Source organism: Macaca nemestrina, chromosome 14 (genome assembly GCF_043159975.1).
Source record: "Macaca nemestrina isolate mMacNem1 chromosome 14, mMacNem.hap1, whole genome shotgun sequence".
Taxonomy (NCBI): domain Eukaryota; kingdom Metazoa; phylum Chordata; class Mammalia; order Primates; family Cercopithecidae; genus Macaca; species Macaca nemestrina.
The window spans coordinates 6,660,429-6,685,077 of NC_092138.1; the positions used below are offsets into that span (position 1 = coordinate 6,660,429).

Consider the following 24,649-nt stretch of genomic DNA (forward strand, 5'->3'; position numbering starts at 1 on the left):
GAAACGGGCTCTGGGTCATCAAGCAACCCAAAGCATCCTTTAGTAAAAAACAGGCATTTAGACTAGGGCCGTGACTGTGTCTGGGTGTGGGAACAGGAGTGCCAGGTGGCAGACTGGAGGTGCCACACCTGGGGTGACAGCCCCGCTGTCTGCAATCCCCCCGGCCCTTTGCACTTGGAGGTGCGAGGAGGGTCTCAGCCCTGTAGTGTGGGGTTCTGGGGAGCATAGGGACTCCTCCTTGCAGTGGAGTGAGGTGGGTGCGGGTCCTGAGGGAGGGAGGGGGGGACGAGGAAGCTCCTCGGGCAGGTTGCTCCCCCTCCCCACCCACCTCCCCCAGCCCTTCCTGCTGCGGCACCTTTGAGCTGCTGTGGCCCCCGAGCCACAGTGCCCTGCAGGACAGGTCCTGGCGCCATGGGTGTGATGCTACTGGGCCAAAGGGGCCCTGGGCTGCAGGTCCTCTGGGGCTCCCAGAAAGATCCCTGTGAGCTGAAGGGCTGGCAGGGGTCTGTGCAGTGGGGGTCCCCAAGAATGAGCCTCAGCCCGGAGTCACCGTGATGGATGAACCCGGCTGGTTTTGTTTTGTCTTTATGGAGATGTGGGCCCATTTGTTCTTTTAGCATCAATTACTTAATGTTAATTTAACTGTAAAACGACACACCAGCCAAAAATGGAATTTTATGATTGTGTTACCCTCAAAGTGGGGAAGCTTGTTTTCTACTTCTTAAAATGCTGTGAGATCACTTTTTAAATGGCAAGATGGAAAGCTTATGTTGTTAAAATGGCATATATTACACATCATTTGTTTTATTATGTAATTTATTATTGTTCTTTGTAATTTTATATTCATAGCCCCAAGTAATAGAGATCCCATTAGCTAGAATATACTGGAGTGGGAGGATCTTTTAGAAAGTTTTAGAGGCCGGGCGCAGTGGCTCACGCCTGTAATCCTAACACTTTGGGAGGCCGAGGCAGGTGGATCACGACATCAGGAGTTCGAGACTATCCTGGCTAAAACGGCAAAAGCCCGTGTCTACTAAAAATACAAAAAAATTTTCTGGGTGTGGTGGCGGGTGCCTGTAATCCCAGCTACTCGGGAGGTTGAGGCAGGAGAATGATGTGAACCCAGGAGGCGGAGGTTACAGTGAGCCGAGATCCTGCCACTGCACTCCAGCGTGGGTGACAGAGGGAGACTCCGTCTCAAAAAAAAAAAAAAAAAAAAAAAAAAAGTTTTACAGGAAAGAACTGTCAAAGCAAAATAGAGGGGCAAAAGAACATAAGAAAGAATCAAATTGCTCACTAGAAGCTTATTGAAAATCTTAGACAAAATTCTCTCAAATATAAACATTAGGCAGTAAGAACAAATGCCTCTGCCCCCATGCACAAAGTTTTTTTTTTTTTTAGTTTTGTAATTTTTAAATTATTATTATTTCTTAATGTGCAGGTTTTTGAAATCTAGTTTTTAAAGTTTAACTTCTTCAATTTTTAAAAGTTATCTCTGGGGAGGAATTCTTCAAAAGTTAGTATTGCCAGAGCGGGGAAACCAGAGAAGTGTGTAAAATGAAAGTAATAAAGGAAGAAGTCAGCAGTAGCCTCCCTTGCTGAAGGATCAGTGAATATCTGTACGTTCTATTTTCCAAAAGGAGTTGAAGCAATTGAGTCAGTCAGTAGGCACTTGCTGTGCACCTTGGGTACCAGAGCTGGGCTGGAGGAATCGTGGGATTTTAGGAACGTTGTTGAGGGTTCCTGATGCTGGAGGCCGGGCTGGTGGGCAGAGGGACCTGGGGACATAGACATAGAGACAGTCCTGTCCTAGCAGACTCATAAGGAAGGGAGAGAATCACACCAACCCCCTTAGAGGACGGTTAGGACAGGACTTTGTGCAGACAAATGAGAGATGGGACATTCACATCCTGCTGGCGCTGCAGTCATTGTTTGGCAGTTTCTTATAAAATTTAACGCATAAGTATTTTATGACCTGAAAGTTCCACTACTAGGTGTTTGCCCAAGATAAATGAAAACATCTGCACAAAGAATTGTACGTGAATGCTCATAGCAGCCTCATTCCTAGTGTCCAAACATGAGAAACAAACGACATGTCCATCAACAGGTGAATGTATATCCAGTCAATGGAATGGAATACTCCTCAGCTGTCGGAGTGAAACACACACACACCACACACACATCACACACACATCACATCACACACACACCACATACACACCACAAACATACATCGCACATACACACACATCACACACACATCACATCACACACACACCACATACACACCACAAACATACATCGGACATACACATCACACACACACATCACATCACACACACACCACATACACACCACAAACATACATCACACGTACACATCACACACACCACATACACACCACATACATTGCACATACACACATCACACACACACCACATACACACCACAAACATACATCGCACATACACATCACATACACCACACACACACCACACACATCACACATACAACACACACACACAGCACACACACATCACACACACACCACACACACATCACATCACACACACACCACATACACACCACAAACATACATCGCACATACACATCACACACACCACATACCACAAACATACATCGCACATACACACACATCACACACGCACCACACACACACCACACACACATCACATCACACACATCACATCACACACACACCACATACACACCACAAACATACATCGCACATACACACATCACACACACCACATACACACCACAAACATACATCGCACATACACATCACACACAGCACACACGCACCACGCACACACCACACACACATCACACACACCACACAGACACCACACAATCACATCACACACACACCACATACACACCACACACAATCACACACACCACACACATCACATACACCACACACACACCACACACATCACTCATACAACACACACACACAGCACACACACATCACACACACACCACACACACATCACACATACACACACCACACACCACAAATATATCACATCACACACACACCACATACACACGACACACACATATCACACACAGTCACACACACCACACGCACCACAGACACATCACACACACACACCACACACACACACCACACATACCACACACACCACACACACACCCCACACCCCACACACCCCACACACATCACATCACACACCACATACACACCACACACACACCACACACACCACACATCACATCACACACACACCACATACATACCACACACACCACACGCACATCACACACACACATCACATCACACACACACCACATACATCGCACATACACACACATCACACACACACCACATACACACCACAAACATACATCGCACATACACACACATCACACACACACAGCACACACGCACCACACACACACCACACGCAGCACACACACAGCACACACACCACACACATCACACACACACCACATACACACCACAAACATACATCGCACATACACACATATCACACACACACCACATACACACCACAAACATACATCGCACATACACACACATCACACACAGCACACACGCACCACACACACCACACACACAGCACACACACACCACACACACCACACACATCACACACACACACACCACACAATCACATCACACACACACCACATACACACCACACACAATCACACACACCACACACATCACATACACCACACACACACCACACACATCACACATACAACACACACACAGCACACACACATCACACACACACCACACACACATCACACATACACACACCACACACCACAAATATATCACATCACACACACACCACATACACACAACACACACATATCACACAGTCACACACACCACACGCACCACAGACACATCACACACACCACACACACACACCACACATACCACACACACCACACACACACCCCACACCCCACACACCCCACACACATCACATCACACACCACATACACACACACCACACACACCACACATCACATCACACACACACCACATACACACCACACACACCACACACACAATCACACGCACACCACACACACGCCACACATATACCACACACACATCACACACACACCACACACACATCACACACACACACACATCACAAACACATATCACACACAATCACCTCACACACACACATCACACACATCACACACCACACACACACATTCCACACACACATCACACACACACCACACACACATCACACACACACATCACACACATCACATCACACACAAATACACCACACACACACATCACACACACCACACGCACATCACACACCACATGCACACATTCCACGCACACACACCCACACACACATATCACGCATACTCACATCACACACACATCACACACACACCACACACACATCACATGGGTCTCAAAAACAGCAAACAGTGCCTATGGTATGATTCCATGTGGAGTTCTATAAGAGGAAATGCTGGTCTATAGTAATTAGGCAGCAGTTTGGGGGTTGTCTGGAGCCAGGGGTGCAAGTACAGGTGGAAACTTTTAGGCGTGATGGAAATGTCTGCAGCTTGAATGTGGTGTTGGCTACACAGGTATATACACGTGTCAAAATGTACCAAGTGATACACCTTAAACTGATACAGATTATACACTTTAAAGCAGTGGTCCTCAACCTTTTTGGCACCAGGGACCAGCTTCGTGGAAGACAATTTTTCCATGGACCAGGGAGGGGGGATTTTTTCAGGATGATTCAAGCACATTACATTTATTGTGCACTTTCTATTATTATTCCATTGTAATATATGATGAAATAATTATACAACTCACCATAATGTAGAATCGGTGGGACCTCTGGGCTTGTTTTCATGCAACTAAATGGTCCTATCTGGGGGTGATGGAAGACGGTGACAGATCATCAGGCATTAGATTCTCATAAAGAGTGTGCAACCTAGATCCCTCACATGCGTAGTTCACAATGGTTCGCACTGCTGTCAGAGTCTAATGCTGCCACTGATGTGACAGGAGGTGGAGCTCAGGTAGTAACGTGGGTAATGGGAGGGACTGTAAATACAGATGGAGCTTCACTGGCTCTCACCTCCTGCTGTGCGGCCCAGTTCCTAACAGGCTGGGGGTTAGGGACCCCTGCTTTAAAGTATACCTCTATTTACCTATGTAACAAATCTGCACGTCCTGCACCTTTACCCCAGATCTTAAAATAAAAGTTGAAAAAAAATAAAGTAGTGATTTTAAAAAAAATTCAAAGGACCCTTCAAATGTTCTTAAATGTGGATGCTAATACTTGCCCAACACAAAAGTGCAGAAGGTGAGTGGACAGTGTTTGCATTCAAATGAAAATTTAAAATCTATGCAGTTATGTGGATGGTCTCAAACTCCTGACCTCAGGTGATCCACTTGTCTCAGCCTCCCAAAGTGCTGGGATTATAGGCGTGAGCCACCACACCAGGCCTAATCTTTTATTATTGAAGAAAGAAAAATGTCTTTATAAATTTAGCGTTGCCTTTGTGTACAGTGTTTGTAACATCTACATATAGTGTACAGTAACGTCCTACGCCTTCACATTTCTCACTGACTCACCCAGAGCAACTTCCAGTCCTGCAAGCTCCGTTCATTCTAAGTTCCCTATACAGCTGTACAATTTTTCATCTTTTACACTGTATTTTTACTGTACCTTTTCTATGTTTAGACAGGTTTAGATACACAAGTACTTGCCAGTCTGTTCCAATTGTCTACAGCATTCAGGACAGTCACATGCTGTGCAGGTTTGTAGACTGGGAGCAATAGGCCACGCCATATAGCCTAGGCGTGCAGCAGACTGTACCAGCTAAGTCTTTACGATGTTCACATGGTGACAAAATCACCTAACAACACATTTCTCAGAATGTGTTTCCATTGCCAGGTAACGCGTGACTAGACTTGTTTGAAACGTCTATGGTCGCTGATCGGGGTGGGTGGAGAGTAGGAGGGCATGAAGGCAAACGGAAGCAGGTGGTGGGGAACAAGAGGAGGGGAGCAAGACGGGGGAGGCTTCCTCCTTGGAACTGACCACGTCCTATTTCATCCATTCTTTCTTTCCAGTCCAGTCTCCTAGAGCCTGCTTCTGCTCCCCTAGGCTATTTTTTTCCCAAGATGTTCTTTTAAAGTTGTCATCCCCGGCGAAACTTAAGGACAAAATGCAGAAGGACATTAGTCCTGGGCATGGGTCTTCTTTGAGATCTGTGGTTCCACGGTGGTAACCATAAAACCATAAGTTGTGCTTTACAGAAGTTCTTTTTTTTTCTTTTTTGAGATAGAGCCTTGCTCTGTCGCCTAGGCTGGAGTGCGGTGGTGCGATCTCTGCTCACTGCAACCTCCGCCTCCCAGGTTCAGGTGATTCTCCTGCCTCAGCCTCCTGAGTACCTAGGACTACAGGTGCCTGCCACCATGCCTGGCTAATTTTTGTAGTTTTAGTAGAGATGGGGCTTCACCATATTGGCCAGGCTGGTCTCGAACTCCTGATCTTGTGATCCACCTGCCTTGACCTCCCAAAGTGCTGGGATTACAGGCATGAGTCACTGCACTGGGCCCCAGAAGTTCTTCACTGTACTATTTCAGCATCAAGTGAAATAAATTCCGTAACACTCGTGTATTAGTCAAGGCTCTCCAGAGAGACAGAACCAATAGAATATAGACAGATAGATAGGCAGGTAGATAGATAGATAGATAAGAGGGGGGTTTATTCAGGAAATTGGGTCACGTGATTATGGGAGGCTAAGAAGTCCCACCACAGGCTGCCTGCAAGGTCAAGACCGTGAGATCCTGGTAGCATGGCTCAGCCCAGTACCGAGGCCTAAGAACAAGGGAAGCAGAGAGTGTAACTCTCAATCCGAGACCAAAAGCCTCGGAAGCCAGGGGGCCATTAGTGTTAAGTCCCGGAGTCCAAAGGCTGGGGATCCTGGAGTTGTTGTGCAAGGACAGGTGAGGAGGAGTGCGTCCCAATGCCAGCAGCTAGGTGGACACATTCCCCCTTTCTCTGGTTTTCTTCTTTCCGAGGCTCCAGCAGGTTGCATGGTGCAGCTTCCACACTGGAGGCAGAGCTTGCCCACCTAGTCCACACAGAGGCACACTAACCTCCTCTGGAAACACCCTCACAGATACACAGACACACCCAAAAACAATGTGCCACCAGGCTTCTAGATGTTCCTTAAGCCAGTCAAGCTGACACCTAATATTAACCGTCGTGACTGGTGGTGGCCTTTTGTTCTGCTACTTAACTTTTGCTGACTGGATATGTATGAAATGACCTCATTTAGATTTTTAAGTGGACATTTTAAATTTTGTGTTCATTTGTGTTTTTCTGATTACTGGAGAAGTCAAACACCTTTTCACAGTTTCTGGGGTGTTTTCCCATCAATTGAGTCTTCATGTTTTCTGGCCATTTCTGCTGAGTAGTTTGTCATTTTCTTATTGTTCCATAGGAGCTCTTTACATCTTCTGGATACTAATTCTTTTTTTTTTTTTTTTTTTTTTTGAGACGGAGTCTCGCTCTGTCGCCCAGGCTGGAATGCAGTGGCCGGATCTCAGCTCACTGCAAGCTCCGCCTCCCGGGTTCACGCCATTCTCCTGCCTCAGCCTCCGGAGTAGCTGGGACTACAGGCGCCCGCCACCGCGCCCGGCTAGTTTTTTGTATTTTTTAGTAGAGACGGGGTTTCACCATGTTAGCCAGGATGGTCTCGATCTCCTGACCTCGTGATCCGCCCATCTCGGCCTCCCAAAGTGCTGGGATTACAGGCTTGAGCCACCGCGCCCGGCCTGGATACTAATTCTTAGCTGGCCAGATGAATTGAAAATATCTTTTCTAGTATATTGCTCAACTTTTATCTTTCTTTATAATATCTGTCTCACAAAATCTTTTTTTTTTTCTTTCTCTGTAATTCAGGCTGGAGTGTAGTGGTGTGATCTTGGCTCACTGCAACCTCTGCCTCCCAGGTTCAAGTGATTCTCTTGCCTCAGCCTCCCGAGTAGCCGGGACTACAGGTGCATGCCACCACACCCGGGTCTTTTTCTGTATTTTTAATAGAGAAGGGGTTTCACCATATTAGCTAGGATGGTCTCGATCTCCTGACCTCATGATCTGCCCACCTCAGCCTCCCAAAGTGCTGGGATTACAGGTGTGAGCCACCGTGCCTGGCCCACAAAATCTTTTACATTTAATGTAATAGAGTTAACCAGCTTTTACATGATGCCTCGTGTCTTATTCAACAATTCTTTCCCCATCCAGATGTCTCATAAATACCAGACAATATTTTCTTACAAAAAATTTAAAGTTTGCTTTTCACATTTAGGTATTTAATCTAGAATACATTATTTTAGTGCATGGTATGAGGTTGCAAAAATAAAACGTACCTGTTTTTCTGTAGGATAGGCAATTGTCCAGCACCATTTATTAAAAGTTGATGTTTCTCTGTGAGTGGGACGCACTTTTGTGACACACTGTCACAGTATGCATAACAAAGGAAGAAGTCTATTTGCAGACTATTTTCTCCACTGGTTGATTCTTCTAAACACATTTTAAAAACAAATGCTTCTTGGCTGGGTGCGGTGTCTCGCGCCTGTAGTCCCAGCACTTTGGGAGGCCAAGACAGGTGGATCACTTGAAGCCAGGAGTTGGAGACCAGCCTGGCCAACACGGTGAAACCCTGTGTCTACTAAAAATATAAAAATTAGCCTGGTTTGGTGGCACATGCCTGTAATCCCAGCTACTCGGGAGGTTGAGGCAGGAGAATCACTTAAACCTGGGAGGCAGAGGTTGCAGTGAGCCGAGATCACGCCACTGCACTCCAGCCCAGGTGGCAGAGTGAGACCCTGTCTCAAACAAACAAACAAAACCACTAAAAACCACAAAAAAACCCACAAATGCTTCTTTAAAACAAATATATTCTATTTTTAATAATTTTATGTTTTATGCTTTATGCTGTCATGTGTGCATATACATTAAGTCAGGTTGAGAAATTACATTCTTTTTTTTTTTTCTTTTGAGACAGAGTCTCGCTCTGTCGCCCAGGCTGGAGTGCAGTGGCGCGATCTCGGCTCACTGCAAGCTCGGCCTCCCGGGTTCACGCCATTCTCCTGCCTCAGCCTCTGAGTAGCTGGGACTACAGGTGCCCGCCACCATGCCCGGCTAATTTTTTGTACTTTTAGTAGAGATGGGGTTTCACCGTGATAGCTAGGATGGTCTTGATCTCCTGACCTCATGATCCACCCGCCTCGGCCTCCTAAAGTGCTGGGATTACAGGCGTGAGCCACCGTGCGCGGCCCAAGAAATTACATTCTTATATCACAATAAATGAGTCCTAATCTATTAACCTTATCATCTGGGCCGTAGAGCTGTATGCAGAAGAATGCCATCTTTTTGTTGTGCCTCTGAATTGCTTGTAAGGCCACAAGACCAATGCTGTTTTCTCTCACTTCTGATAATTTGGGGGAAATGGGATACTTGAGGGTCACCCTCCAAGGAAACCAGTCGGTAAATATTTGATTGATAGGCAGTTTCCATTTATCTACAAAATGAGATTACTCTTCATATGTGAGACATGATTCTGCAAGTCCTAAGAGAGTTCATCATGCATCCTGTTGTTTATTTTTCTTTTAGAACTCCCAAGTTTTTCTTGACCAGACAACCCATCATGAAATTTAGCATTGCAAAAATTCTGAATTGTTGGACAATGAACCCAGTCTTCAAAATTTACATGGGGGAATCATTGTGGTGAGGTGCAGGGCACATCTTGGATTAGCTCTATTTTGTGAAATAAGATGTACTTGAGAAATAATCACTGTATTTTTTCCTTTTTCTATTTTATATGTTTTGGTTGATATGAATTAGTTGTGACAGTGTCTGTGGTGGGCAAAACCTTAAGTGACCTCCCCCAGGGTCCCCACGTCTGGACGTTCACACCGTTGTGTGACCCCTGCCTTGAATGTGTGTGTAACCTGTGGCTTGCTTAGACAGACACAATACGGCAAAGGTGATGGGCTGTCACTCTGGTGGTGAAGGTATGTTAGATTAGACTCTGTTGCCAGCTCACTCACTCTGGTCTCTCTCTCCCTGGTTGGCTTTGTAAAAGCAAGTTGCCATGAGTCAGTCCCAGACATGCAATGACACAAACTTTGTCCAACACACGACCCCAGGGAGCGTTCACAACCAAGCCCTGGGGACATCATGATTTCAGCCTGAGAGACCCAGAGCAGAGGCCCGGTTGAGCAATGCCTGGACTCCGACCCCTGGAACCTGAGAGATGGTGCATGCATGTTGTTTTAAGCGGTAATAATGTTTGAAGTAATTGATGATACATGCGTGTTGTTTTAAGCAGCAATAATGTTTGAAGTAATTGTTATGTGGCAATAGAAAACTAATACGTTGACTTACAGATGATTGCTGAAAGTCACTTTCCTGGCTAATGCATAAGATGGTTGGAATGTTCCAACCAATTCCACCGGGTTTGTTTTATCCAGAGAAGAGATATGAGAATGTTTATATTAACTCTTTCCCAGGGCCTCTTACATTAACTTGTAGTTGAATGCCCATCCGTGGTTCTAAAACATGGCCTAGTTCCTACTTTCCCCTGCCTGTTTTATTTGTTCGCAAAGTCAGATGACTTGAGCTTGCAGCTCCAGCAGGGAGGGGTCCTTGTCTTTCCAGGTCTCTGCTGTAACCCCCAGTAACCGGCGAGGGCTGGGTACACGGCAGGTTCAAGAGATACTGGTTAAATAGCTAAATGAACAAATAACTGTCATCATATTCTTAATAGTGTTATAATTCTCTGTCTCAGACTCTAGGGTAAGCGTTTTATGTACATTATCTCCCTCAATCGCTACAACAGCCGTGCTGGGTAAGTGGGACCCGTCTCCTTGGACAAGTGGAGAACTGGGGTTCCCAGAGTTTAGCGACCACCAGAGATCAAACGGAGATTCAGTGGCAGCACTGGAGATCGGACCGATTCTATTTAAAACACTTGTCTATTTAAGTATATTTAAGAACACACACACACACACAAATATATATACACACTCACATATACATGCACGCAATAGATATACAGCGTATATTTCTATATCAATACATATATTTGTACTATACACTTATAAATAAAATTTAATTTTGGTAAATAAAATGATAGATAAATTTAGCAAAAGGATTGAAATTCTTCTCCGTCTACACTGATCTCTCTCGAGGGAGTGCAGTTTGGCAGCCCGGCTGCGCGAGGCTGCTTCCTGCCTGTGGGGTCCGCGCCGTGCCTCCGCGGGCTGTAGATGGCGCTCGAGTCCCGGCAGCGCCGGCTCCTCTGCGCCTTGGCAGCGCCTGTGTTGACTCCCGGCGCCCTGGGCTGGTAGGAGAGCGTATTTTCTCACAATTAATTCAGATGGGTGGCCCTATTATGGGCGCTTCTTCATCTGTGAATTATTTCGTGTGAAGAGAAGTGCTTGCGCATGCTTAATTTCTAACCGTGATTCGGGGCCTCTGTGCCAGCCCCCGGCAGGGAAGTGGGGAAAGCTCGGGGTGGGTTGGGGGTGGAGGGCGCTTCTCCGGCCCGGCCAGTGCCGGGAGAGCGGGCGCCGGGGAAGGAGCGTGTATGCGGAAGCCTCCTCTGAGCCTCTAAAGGACCCACATCACCTCGGTAATCTCACAACATCCTTGTGAAGGACGCACGAGTATTAGACCCTTCGCAAAGAGGAAATGGCCTAGAAAAACTACTCTGAAGAATAGAACTAGAATAAAACTATTCTAAAGAAAAAGAATGGCCTGAGGCTGCTCCCGCCAGGGTCCGAGGCTAGCCCATCTCCACCTCGGGCGCTAAAGGAGCGAAGAGAGCAGAGATCTCCGTGCATTTCTTCAGCCGCTAGTGCTTGTTCCTCTTTTTTTTTTTTTTTTGAGGCGGAGTCTCGCCCTGTCGCGGCCCAGGCTGGAGTGCAGTCCCGGGTTTATGTCATTCTCCTGCCTCAGCCTCCCGAGTAGCTGGGACTACAGGCGCCCGCCACCTCGCCCGGCTAGTTTTTTGTATTTTTTTTAAGTAGAGACGGGGTCTCACCGTGTTAGCCAGGATGGTCTCGGTCTCTTGACCTCGTGATCCGCCCGTCTCGGCCTCCCAAAGTGCTGGGATTACAGGCTTGAGCCACCGCGCCTGGCCGTGCTTGTTCCTTTTTATCGTCAACAAGGACCAGCAAAGTCATGGCGATATGCTGGCACCTCGTTTTGGAGGGTGTGACCAGAGGAACTGCGTGCTGTGGCCATGGCACAGACGCCCCCAGTTCCCAGCCCCGGCCAGGTCCCCTCCTGCTGGGGTGGGGTGGGGTGGGGTGGCAAGCAGTCGGGACGGCCCATCCGCAGCGCCCGGTGAGTGCTGGTGCCTTGGAGGGGGCCACGTGATGTGTTGAGTGGGTGTGGGGGGAAGGTGGGGGAAATGGTGTCACAGAGGTCTTTGATGTTGTAAATAATTTCTATGCCATCTTAAAGAGCCAACTCTGGAAAAATATTAGTTGAAACGGGATCCAGCTAAACATGATAAGCCAACAAGGTGTGAAATGTGAGCTGTTGTGTTTTACGTCGATGCCAGTGTGTACAGTTTTTAAGTCTGGTTTCTGTAGGGCTCCATGGCAAGGGGGCTGGTGGGGACACCTAGGACAGACACTTCTTACAAGGCTGAGGGCGTCCGGCTCCCTTTCCCTGTGCTCTCAGTTCACTGCAGTTTGGATGCCAGGAAGGCTAATGTCTGACACACCCTCTTTTGGGATCAAATAACCCAAACTAGTCAGTTCTAGTAAATTTAGAAATTTACCAAGAGCTGGAGTCCCCTTTTCATTAAATCCATATGCTTGCCGGAAGTTAACGGGAGTCATAATAAAATATTGAATGAGACAAACACTATGAAGTGAATTACACTAATTTTTGTAGTAAAACCACAAGCTTCGTTTGCATGATGAAAAAATACATATTGAGGCAGAACTCTACAACTGGTGTGTTACGTATGAAATTAAAGGCCTGGGACCATAAAATCGTCCTTTAGTATCTGGGGCTGATCAGATTTGTAATGACTTTTATATGAGACCACAGATTATTTATAATCGACTTACTTAAATAGTCTAACTGATATTGTTGAGGTAACTTTAAAACCTTTTTTGCTGAATGACTCACCCAGGAAGCTGTGAATCTGGAAGATTCTGCCTCTAACAGGCTTCCAACCACTTCTCCAGAACCGGTGGCTCATCATTCGCTTCTCGCAGAGCCTATCCAGATGTTAACACACGATGACACAGAAACCAGCACCCCTTTTTCCAGCATACTGAAGGTAAGGACTGTGTTACCAGGATTCAGTTCAGACTTAGAAAGTGCTCAGTCTGGCTGGGCAAGGTGGCTCGTGCCTGTAATCCCAGCACTTTGGAAGGCTGAGGTGGGCAGATCACAAGGTCAAGAGATCGAGACCATTCTGGCCAACATGGTGAAACCCTGTCTCTACTAAAAATACAAAAAAATTAGCTGGGTGTGGTGGTGCACACCTGTAGTCCCAGCTGCTCGGGAGGCTGAAGCAGGAGAATTGCTTGAACCTGGGAGGTGGAGGTTGCAGTGAGCCGAGATCGTGCCACTGCACTCTAGCCTGGTGACAGAGTGAGACTCTGTCTAAAAAAAGAAAAAGAAAAGAAAGTGCTCAGTCCGTGTGGATGGATTAAAATTTGAGATGAGTTTCATAAGGTAGCCCAAAGGATAAATCGACCTCATTTCCTTCTACTCCTATGCCTCAAGAGATCCTTCCTGCATGCTTATTAGGGTATGAGAAGAAATTACTTGTTAAAATTCAGGAGTGGGACAGTAAAAAGATAGTAGAGTGTTTAAAATCTTTTATTCATTTGCTTTACTGGAAGCAAACAGAGACTTGTAGGCTATTGTTTTATTGTTTGTCAAATGTTTTGTAGGTGTGAAATTAAGAATGAGTCAGGCAACTGTGCAAGATGCCAAGGGTACAGCAACCAAGTGCAGGGACTGTATCTTCTGGAGTTTCCAGCCTCACAGGAAGACAGTCAATCAGAGAATCAAGACAGAGAGGGGGAAATTTAGTGACAGAGGGTGCCTTTCCTAGACAGAGGTTTTTTGAGGAACAACATCTTTATTACACAAATATTGCAGTGGTGTTGACAGAGTCCCTCCCTTTCTTCTCTCAGCCCTACATTGTATTCAGATGCATGGAGAATCCTGGTAACCTGCACGCAGGTGCTGGGCAACACCTGGCCCGAGAAACTTTTTGGGGTCTAGGGAAGCATAGGAGGTAGATCAGTAGTCTGGAGTTAGAACCACATTTCCTGAAAAGGAGCAGAAGTCATCCAGACAGAAAGTGGGAAGTGCCTGCTGCAGGACTGGGGCTGTCCCAGGCCAAGGTTCCTCCTTGGTGCAAGCAGGAAAGGCTTTCAAAGACGTGAAAGAAAATGAGTATGTCTGGAATGCAGCACCCAAAAAGGGGAGCCTGGGGAAAGAGGCAGGGAGACTGAGAAGGCCTTGATGAGAACCAGAGCCAGGAGGTGGACGTCATTTACCCTCAGCCAAGGGAAGAGTCATCAAAGGGGTTGAAGCATAAGAATGACATGGCCACACCTGTGTCAGGATGAATCAGGTGGGGTATGGAGAATATATTATATGTGAAAGCATCCAGGAAAATGCCACTGTCACGTCTCAGGTCTGTCTTATCTTAGGTATTTTTGCTTTGTCTTGTCTTTGTTTATAACTTAAATCCATTTTAAAAAGTTGCAGCCGCTGCATCACCAGGTGGTATAACCACATGCAGTATCATGTCAGGGCCACGGTAACAGAGGCCCACAGGCCGAGCGCCTTAAACGGCTGAAATCTATTTTCTCACAGTCCTGGGGGCTGGAAGTCTGAGATCAAGCTATAGGCAGGGCTGGTTTCTTCTGGGGCCTCTCTCCTTGGCTTCCAGATGACTGTCTTCTCTGTGTCTTCATATTGCAGTCCCTCTTTACCAATCTGTGTCCTAATTTCTTCTTATAAGGACACCAGTCATATGGGATTAGGACCTACCCTAATGGCCTCATTGAAGCTTAATTACCTTTCTGCAGACCCTCCCTCCTCATACAGTCACAGTCTGAGGTATTGGAGATTAGGACTTCAACATGTGAATTTTGTGGTGGTGTGGTGAGATGCAGTTCAGACCATAACACTCTACTTAAGTAAAATGCTTTTTCCAAAATGTTGCTGCAAAAGAATTTTGAAGCAAAGGAACCAACAAATTTTTTCTTAAAACTCTGGAAGCTCAAGCAGTCCAATTTAATGAAATTCATTTACTACCAAGTAAATGCCTGTGCACACAATGTACTCCTCTAGAGAAAAACCTATTGTCACTGCATCTGTATAACTGAATCACAAAAGATGCCTCCCTTGCCTCCCCCTACACCATCAAGTCCTTTCATCTGTTTCCAATAAGGGAAAAAAGAGGACTCTTCTGGGCATGTTTACATTTTATCTTTAAACAAAACTAAATGGAATTTGACATGGTAAAGCCAGGCCATGTTACATATCAATGTGAAATGGAACGTTTCTCGGGCCAGGTGTTGCCCAGCACCTGTGTGCAGGTTCCCAGGATTCTCCACGCACCTGAACAGAATGTGGGGCCCCGAGAGGAAAGGGAGAGACTCAGTCAACACCACTGCAATATTTGTGCAAGAAGATGTTCCTTAAAAAAACCTTTACTGCCTTTTATTGACTTTAAAAGTCACAGTTTTCCTTAAATACTTCTTTTTTCCCAATTTCACTGTAACTTACATCATATTCTCTTACATAAAAATTACTCTCCAGACTGAAATGCTTCATTCTGACATCTGTCCAAAAATGTTTCTTCTGCAACTTGCAGTCGTAACTACTTGTTTTAATACCACCAACTCCTTCTTCCTGCTGTCACGTTCTTGCAGAAAAGGCAAGTGAAAAGAAAACATGCCTCCTGGGATCCCGGGAAATGCAGTATCATTCTCTGTCGAGCGATTTGCCATATTTATGTAACCAGTGGAAAACAAACACAGACATGTACTACAATCAGGAAGCTCCAGTTTGCTCTATTTTTAAAAACCTTGGTCTGCTTTCTTCAGAAAGAGAGTCAGCTGGAGTCAGAGTTTATAGATTGCTTATCAGCAAGGCCATCCCCTGCAATGATCAGCCTAAAGACCTCCCATTCAAAAAGTTAGGGAGCAAAAACTAGACCATATGCCCAAGTTAGCATAGTCCCTATTTTTGGGAGTTCGTAGCCCTACCCTATAGTGCAAAAGTGGGAATGGCAGAATTTACTATGATAGCTAGAGTAGTGTGGTGTGACAGGAAAAAAAGAAATCACTGACAACAATGACATTTTGGGGCAGAACTTTACAATGAACTTGTTATGTACGAAGTGGAAGGCCTCTGTCTTGAAATCTTCATTAAGTATCCAGGGCCTGTGTTTCCCTGAGATTTTCTATTTCTCTGATATGAGACCAGAGATTATTTGCAATTTAGTTATTGAATATTCTAAATGACTGGGTCATAGAGTCACTTTACATTTACTGTAACCCCAATGGGAATTTTGAGCGAGATCAGCAATTTTATTCTAAACATTTTCTGAAAGAATAAAAAAATAGCTAATATATAATAGTTTAGAAAAATAAAGAAAAATTGAGATTTCTTTTCTTTACCAGAAGCAAAACATACACTAGAGACTTCTACTTCTGGGGAAATAAGTAGATACACATTTACCTAGTCGCTCCAATAAGTATAACTAAAAACCCTAGAAGTTGTGTATAAGACAAACATCCAAATACTTTGATTGGCAGACAAGAAAGCAGACTGTTTAGGGGCTTTGGGACCCAAGGAAGACTTGGTGATGAGTTCTCTGGGCTTTCTTTTGCCTCTCGTATCTTAGACTGGATACTGGAGAAGCCAGCAGTCTGTAAACACCAATGTGCGCCAGACAAAAAAAAAGTTCCAAAAAAAGATCTGCTTCCCCTACCTAGACAGAGGATCAGGAGAGGGGCAGCCTAGCAAGACAGAAAACTTTCAGACAGTAACTGCTGTATTCAAACCAAATGCCACAGAAAAAACTGTGGTGGGACTCCAGCACTTACAGGTGGCTGAGTGGGGACCCTTGACTTTCACTCCTGAGAGGCCAACGGGTGCCCCAGCTCCCCGCTGGGTGGCAGCAAGTCACCTTGTGTCTGGTGGCATCAGTGGACGTCACGCAGGGAGCCTGTGCTTCCAACCTGACTCAGGGATAACAAGGTTCCTCCTCCTTTCAAAGGTGGTGTCCCAAGAGGCTTAGTAGAAAGTCAAAACCTTCTCTATCCATCAGCAGGAGAAAGGCCCCACCCCCAGCTGCCTGAAAGAACGGCTAAATTCCAAGTTCAGAAACACCCGGAGTCTAAAGAATATGCTCCCAAATAATCCATAGGTCAAAGAGAGAGTCTCAAGAGAAATAAAAAGCATACTGAACTAAATGAAAAGGAAAACACTTCTTATCAAAATGTGTGGGGCACAGCTAAAATAGTGCTGAGAGAGAAATTTGTAGCAATAGATGTTTACATAAGAAAAAAGTAAAATTCTCAGCCAGGCGCGGTGTCTCACACCTGTAATCCCAGCACTTTGGGAGGCTGAGGCAGGCGGATCACAAGGTCAGGAGGTTGAGACCAGCCTGGCTAATATGGTGAAACCCTGTCTCTACTGAAAATACAAAAATTAGCCAGGCGTGGTGGCAGGCACCTGTAATCCCAGCAACTTGGGAGGCTGAGGCAGGAGAATTGCTTGAACCCAGGAGGCGGAGGTTGCAGTGAGTGGAGATCATGCCACTGCACTCCAGCCTGGGTGACAGAGCAAGACTCCGTCTTGGGAAAAAAGAAAGAAAAAAGTAAAATTCTCAAATGAGTAATTTAAGCTCTCACAAGAAACTAGAGGAAGAAGAGCAAAATAAATATACAGCAAGCAGAAGGAAAGAAATCATAAAGAGAAGAGCAAGAATCAGTGAAATCGTGAGCAGAAAAACAGTAGAGAAAACCAATGGAACAAAAAGTCTGATTCTTAGGAAAGATCAATAAAATTGACAAAAAATTCTCAGAAATCTAGGAGTAGAGGGGACTTCAACTTGATAAGGAATATGTACAAAAAACCCTACAGCTAAAAGCATGCATAATGGAGAAAATTGGAATGGTTTTCTACTATGACTGGGAACAAGGCAAGAATGTCCACACTGTCATTGCTGTATTCAGCACAGTGCTGGAAGTTCTAGGCACTGTAAGCAGCAAGAAAAGGAAACACCAGTCATGTAGACACTAAAGAAAGGTATAAAACTGCTTCTACTTGCAGATGACATGATGATCTGTGTAGAAAGTCCCAAGGAAAAGACAAAACCAAAAAACTCAAACTCTTGGAACTAATAAATGAGTTTAACAACTCATTTATAAGCAGGATATAAGGGCAACTGTAAAAAAAGTCAGTTTTACTTTTATATACTAGCAATGAACATGTATAAAACAAAATTTAAAATACAATGCCAGTTATAATCACTCAGAGAATAATAAAATACTTGGGCATAAGTCAAAGAAAACATGTATGGGACATGTATGCTAAAAACTACAGAGTACTGGTTGAAAATCTAAATTAATGGAGACAGAATTTGAGTTCATGGATTGGAAGATTCAGCATAGTGAGAATGTCAATTCTCTCCAAATTAACAAACAGGTTTAGCACCATTCCTATCAAATCCTAGAAAGATTTTTTTAATAGATATAGGCAAGACTATTCTAAAAATCTATATGAAAAACAAAGGAACTAGAATAACTAAAATAATTCTGGAAAAAAGAAAAAAGTGGAAGCAATCACTTTACCCAATTTCAAGACTTACTATGTGGTTACAATAATCAGTACTGTGGTGCTGGCAGAGGGATAGACATACAGGTCACTGGAACAGAATAGGGGACCCACTGGTAGTTTCACAAGTATGGCCAATTGATTTTTGACAGAGTTGCAAAAATAATTTGATGGAGAAATGATAGGCTTTTCAACAGATAGTGCTGGAGCCATTGGATATCCACAGGCAAGAATGGAATGGAATAGAATAGAATAGAATAGACCTAAACCTCACACCTAGTGTAGAGGTTTACTCAAAATGGATCATAGATTTTAAAATAAACCATAAAACTTATAGAAAAAAACATAGAAGAAAATATTTGGGTCCTAGGGCTTGGTGAAGAGTTTTCAGTCATGCCATCAAAACACATTCCATATAACCAGCTTAGAGAGGAACATAAATGAGCTGAAAAACACAGCATGAGAACTTTGTGAAGCATACACAAATATCAATAGCCAAATCAACCAAGCAGAAGAAAGAATATCAGAGTTTGAAGACCATCTTGCTGAAATAAGTCAGGCAGACAAGATTAGAGAAAAAAGAATGCAAAGGAAAGAATGAAACCTCCGAGAATTATGGGACTATGTAAAAAGACTGAAGCTACGATTAATTGGAATACCTGAAAGAGACAAGGAGAATGGAACCAAGTTTGGAAACACACTTCAGGATATTGTCCAGGAGAACCTCCCAACCTAGCAAGATAGGCCAACATTCAAATTCAGGAAATACAGGGAACACCACTAAGATACTCCACAAGAAGATCAATCCCAAGACACATAATTGTCAGATTCTCCAAGATGAAAAAGAAGGAAAAAATGTTAAGGGCAGCCAGAAAGGCCAGGCCACCTACAAAGGGAAGCCCATCAGACTAACAGTGAATCTTTCAGTAGAAACCCTATAAGCCAGAAGAGAGGGGGGGGCCAATATTCAACATTGTTAAAGAAAAAACTTTTCAACCTAGAACTTCATATCCAGCCAAACTAAGCTTCATAAGTGAAGAAGAAATAAAATCACTTTCAGAAAAGCAAATACTGAGTGATTTCATCACCACCAGGCCTGCCTTGCAAGAGCTCCTGAAGGAAGCACTAAATATAGGAAGAAAAAAACAGTACCAGCCACTGCAAAAACACCAAAATATAAAGACCAATGGCACTATGAAGAAACTGCATCAACTAGTGGGCAAAATAACCAGCTAGCATCATGATGACAGGACCAAACTCACACATAACAATATTAACCTTAAAGGTAAATGGGCTAAATGTCCCAATTGAAAGACACAGACCAGCAAATTGCATAAAGAGTCAAGACCCTTTGGTGTGCTGTATTCAGGAGACACATCTCACGTGCAGTGACACACATAGGCTCAAAATAAAGGGTTGGAGGAAAATTTACCAAGCAAACAGAAAGCAAAAAAAAGGTAGGGTTTGCAATTTTAGTCTCTGACAAAACAGAATGTAAACCCACAAAGATCAAAGACGACAAAGAAGGGCATTGCATAAAGGGATCAATTCAACAAGAAGAGCCAACTATACTAAGTATATATGCACCCAATAGAGGAGCTCCCAGATGCATAAAACAAGTTCTTAGAGACCTACAAAGAGATTTAGACTCCCACACAATAATAGTGGGAGACTTGAACACCCCTCTGTCAATATCAGACAGACCAACAAGAGAGAAAATTAACAAGGATATTCAGGACTTGAACTCGGCTCTGGATCAAGTGAACCTAATAGATATCTACAGAACTCTCCACCCCAAATCAACAGAATATGCATTCTTCTCAGTGCCACATATCACTTATTCTAAAATTGACCACATAACTGGAAGTAAAACACCCCTCAGCAAATGCAAAAGAACCAAAATCATAACAAACAGTCTCTCAGATCACAGTGCAATCAAATTGGAACTCAGGATTAAGAAACTCACTCAAAGCCACACAACAACATGGAAATTGAACAACCTGCTCCTGAATGACTCCTGGGTAAATAATGAAATTAAGGCAGAAATCAAGAAGTTCTTTGAAACCAATGAGAACAAAGAGACAATGTACCAGAATCTCTGGGACACAGCTAAAGCAGTGTGTAGAGGGAAATTTATAACATTAAATGCCCACAAAAGAAAGCAGGAAAGATCTAAAATCACTCTCTAACATCACAATTAAAAGAACTAGAGAAGCAAGAGAAAGCAAATTCAAAAGCTAGCAGAAGACAAGAAATAACTAAGATCAGAGCAGAACTGAAGGAGATTAGAGACATGAGAAACCCTTCAGAAAATTAATGAATCCAGGAGCTGGTTTTTGCAAAAATTAAGAAAATAGATAGACCTCTAGCTAGACTAATAAAGAAGAAAAGAGAGAAGAATCAAATAGACACAATACAAAATGATAAAGAGGATATCACCACTGACCCCACTAAGTACCAACTACCATCAGAGAATAATATAAACACCTCTATGCAAATAAACTAGAAAATCTAGAAGAAATGGATAAATTCCTGGACACATACACCCTCCCAAGACTAAACCAGGAAGAAGTCAAATCCCTGAATAGACCAATAACAAGTTCTGAAATTGAGGCAGCAATTCATAGCTTACCAATAAAAAAAAAAAACCCCAAGACCAGATGGATTCACAACTGAATTCTACCAGAGGTACAGAGAGGAGCTGGTACCATTCCTTCTGAAACTATTCCAAACAATTGAAAAGGAAAGACTCCTCCCTAATTCATTTTATGAGGCCAACATCATCCTGATACCAAAACCTGGCAGAGACACAACAAAAAAAAGTAAACTTCAGGCCAATATCCCTGATGAACGTCAATGCAAAAATCCTCAATAAAAATATTGGGAAACTGGCCGGGCGCGGTGGCTCACGCCTGTAATCCCAGCACTTTGGGAGGCCGAGGCGGGCGGATCACGAGGTCAGGAGATCGAGACCATCCTGGCTAACACGGTGAAACCCCGTCTCTACTAAAAATGCAAAAAATTAGCCGGGCGAGGCGGCGGGCGCCTGTAGTCCCAGCTACTCGGGAGGCTGAGGCAGGAGAATGGCGTGAACCCGGGAGGCGGAGCTTGCAGTGAGCCGAGATCGCGCCATTGCACTCCAGCCTGGGCGACTAAGCGAGACTCTGTCTCAAAAAAAAAAAAAAAAAAAAAAAAAAAATATTGGGAAACCAAATCGAGCAGCACATCGAAAGCTTACCCACCATGATCAAGTAGGCTTCATCCCTGGGATGCAAGTCTGGCTCAATATATGCAATTCAATAAACATATTCAATCACATAAACAGAACCAGTGACAAAACCCACATGATTATCTCAATAGATGCAGAAAAGGCCTTCAATAAAATTCAACATCCCTTCATATTAAAAACTCTCAATAAACTAGGTATTGATGGAACATTACCTCAAAATAATAAGAACTGTTTATGACAAACCCACAGTCAACATTATACTGAATGGGCAAAAACTGGAAGCATTCCCTTTGCAAACCTTCTGCACAGCAAAAGAAACTATCATCAGAGTGAACAGGCAACCTACAGAATGGGAGAAAATTTCGGCAATCTACCCATCTGACAAAGATCTAATATCCAGAATCTACAAGGAGCTTAAACAAATTTACAAGAAAATAACAACCCCATCAAAAAGTGGGCAAAGGAAATGAACAGATACTTCTCAAAAGAAGACGTTTATGCAGCCAACAAACATATGAAAAAAAGCTCAACATCGTTGATCATTAGAGAAATACAAATGAAAATCACAATGAGATACCATCTCATGCCAGTCAGAATGGCGATTATTAAAAAGTCAACACACAATAGATTCTGACGAGGCTGTGGAGAAATAGTGCTTTTACACTGTTGGTGGGAATGTAAATTAGTTCAACCATCGTGGAAGACAGTGTGGTGATTCCTCAAGGATCTAGAACCAGAAATACCATTTGACCCAGAAATCCCATTACTGGGTATATACCCAAAGGAATATAAATCATTTTACTATGAAGACACATGCACACATATGTTTATTCCAGCACTATTTATAATAGTAAAGACATGGAATCAACCCAAATGACCATCGATGATAGACTGGATAAAGAAAACGTGGCACATATACACTGTGGAATACCATGAAGCCATAAAAAGGAATGAGATCATGTCCTTTGCAGGGGCATGGATGAAGCTGGAAGCTATCATCCTCAGCAAACTTAACACAGGAACAGAAAACCAAACACTGCATGTTCTCACTCATAAGTGGGAGTGGACAATGAGAACACATGGACACAGAGGAGAATAACACACACTGGGGTCTGTCAGGGGGTCGAGGCTGAGGGAAGGGACAAATAGCTAATGCATGTGGGGCTTAAAACCTAAATGACAGGGTGATAGGTGCAGCAAACCACCATGGCACACATATACCTATGTAACAAACTTGCACATTCTGCACATGTATCCCTGAACTTAAAGTAAAATAAATAAGTAAATAAATAAATAAACACATTCCGTAAAAGCAAATAGTTAATATATTGGACTTTATCAAAAGTTAAAACTTTGTTCTGCAAAAGACCCTGCTAGGAACACGGAAAGACAAGCTACAGCTTGGGATAAAATATTAGCAAACCACATCTAGCACACAGGACTCATATCTAGAGTAACAAAGAACTCTCAGAAATCAACATTAAAAGACAGCAATCCAACTGGAAAATGGGTGAAAGGCAAGAAGAGAATATGCAGATGGAAAATGAGTGTTTGAAAAGATATTCAACGTTGGTCCATTCCAAGATGGCTGAATAGGAACAGCTGTGGTCTGTAGCTCCAAGTGTGATCAATGCAGAAGATGGATGATTTCTGCATTTCCAACTGAGGTACCTGGTTCATCTCACTGTGACTGGTTGGACAGTGGGTGCAGCCCCCAGAGGGTGAGCTGAAGCAGGGTGGGGCAATGCCTAACCCAGGAAGTGCAAGGGATCAGGGGATTTCCCTTTCCTAGCCAAGGGAAGCTGTGACAGATTGTACCTGGAAAAATGGCTCCCTCTTGCCCAAATACTGCACTTTTCCTACAGTCTTAGCAACCGGCAGACCAGGAAATTCTCTCCTGTGCCTCACTCGGTGGGTCCCACACCCACGGAGCCTTGCTCACTGCTAGTGCAGCAGTCTGAGATCGGCCTGTGAGGCTGCAGACTAGTGGGGGAGGAGGGTTCACCGTTGCTGAGGCTTGAGTAGGTAAACAAAGTGGCCAGGAAGCTCAAACTGGGTGGAGCCCACTGCAGCTCAGCAAGGCCTACTGCCTCTATAGACTCCACCTCTATGGGCAGGGCATAGCTGAACAAAAGGCAGCAGAAACTTCTGCAGATTTAAACGTCCTGTCTGACAGCTCTGAAGAGAGAGGTGGTTCTCCCAAAATGGCGTTTGAGCTCTGAGAACAGACAGACTGCCTCTTCAAGTGGGTCTCTGAACCCTGTGTAACCTAATTGGGAGACATCTCCTAGTAGGGGCTGACAGACACCTCATACAGGTGGGTGCCCCTCTGGGATGAAGCTTCCAGAGGAAGGATCAGGCAATATTTGTTCTGCAATATTTGCTGTTCTGTAATATTTGCTGTTCTGCAGCCTCCACTGGTGATACCCAGGCAAAAAGCATCTGGAGTGAACCTCCAGCAAACCTCAATAGACCTGCAGCT

At 44.3% G+C, this 24,649-nt stretch overlaps 1 long non-coding RNA gene across 1 annotated transcript in view; it reads left to right on the plus strand.

Annotated features, from left to right (window-relative positions):
- Positions 1–12,581: 12,581 nt before the first annotated feature.
- LOC105498831 (uncharacterized) overlaps positions 12,582–24,649 on the plus strand; it is a 46,482-nt gene continuing 34,414 nt past the window's right edge. Inside the window, exons 1-2 of the long non-coding RNA XR_011613023.1 lie at positions 12,582–12,630; positions 13,252–13,401. This is a non-coding gene — a long non-coding RNA (uncharacterized lncRNA). The remainder of the gene's footprint in view (positions 12,631–13,251; positions 13,402–24,649) is intronic.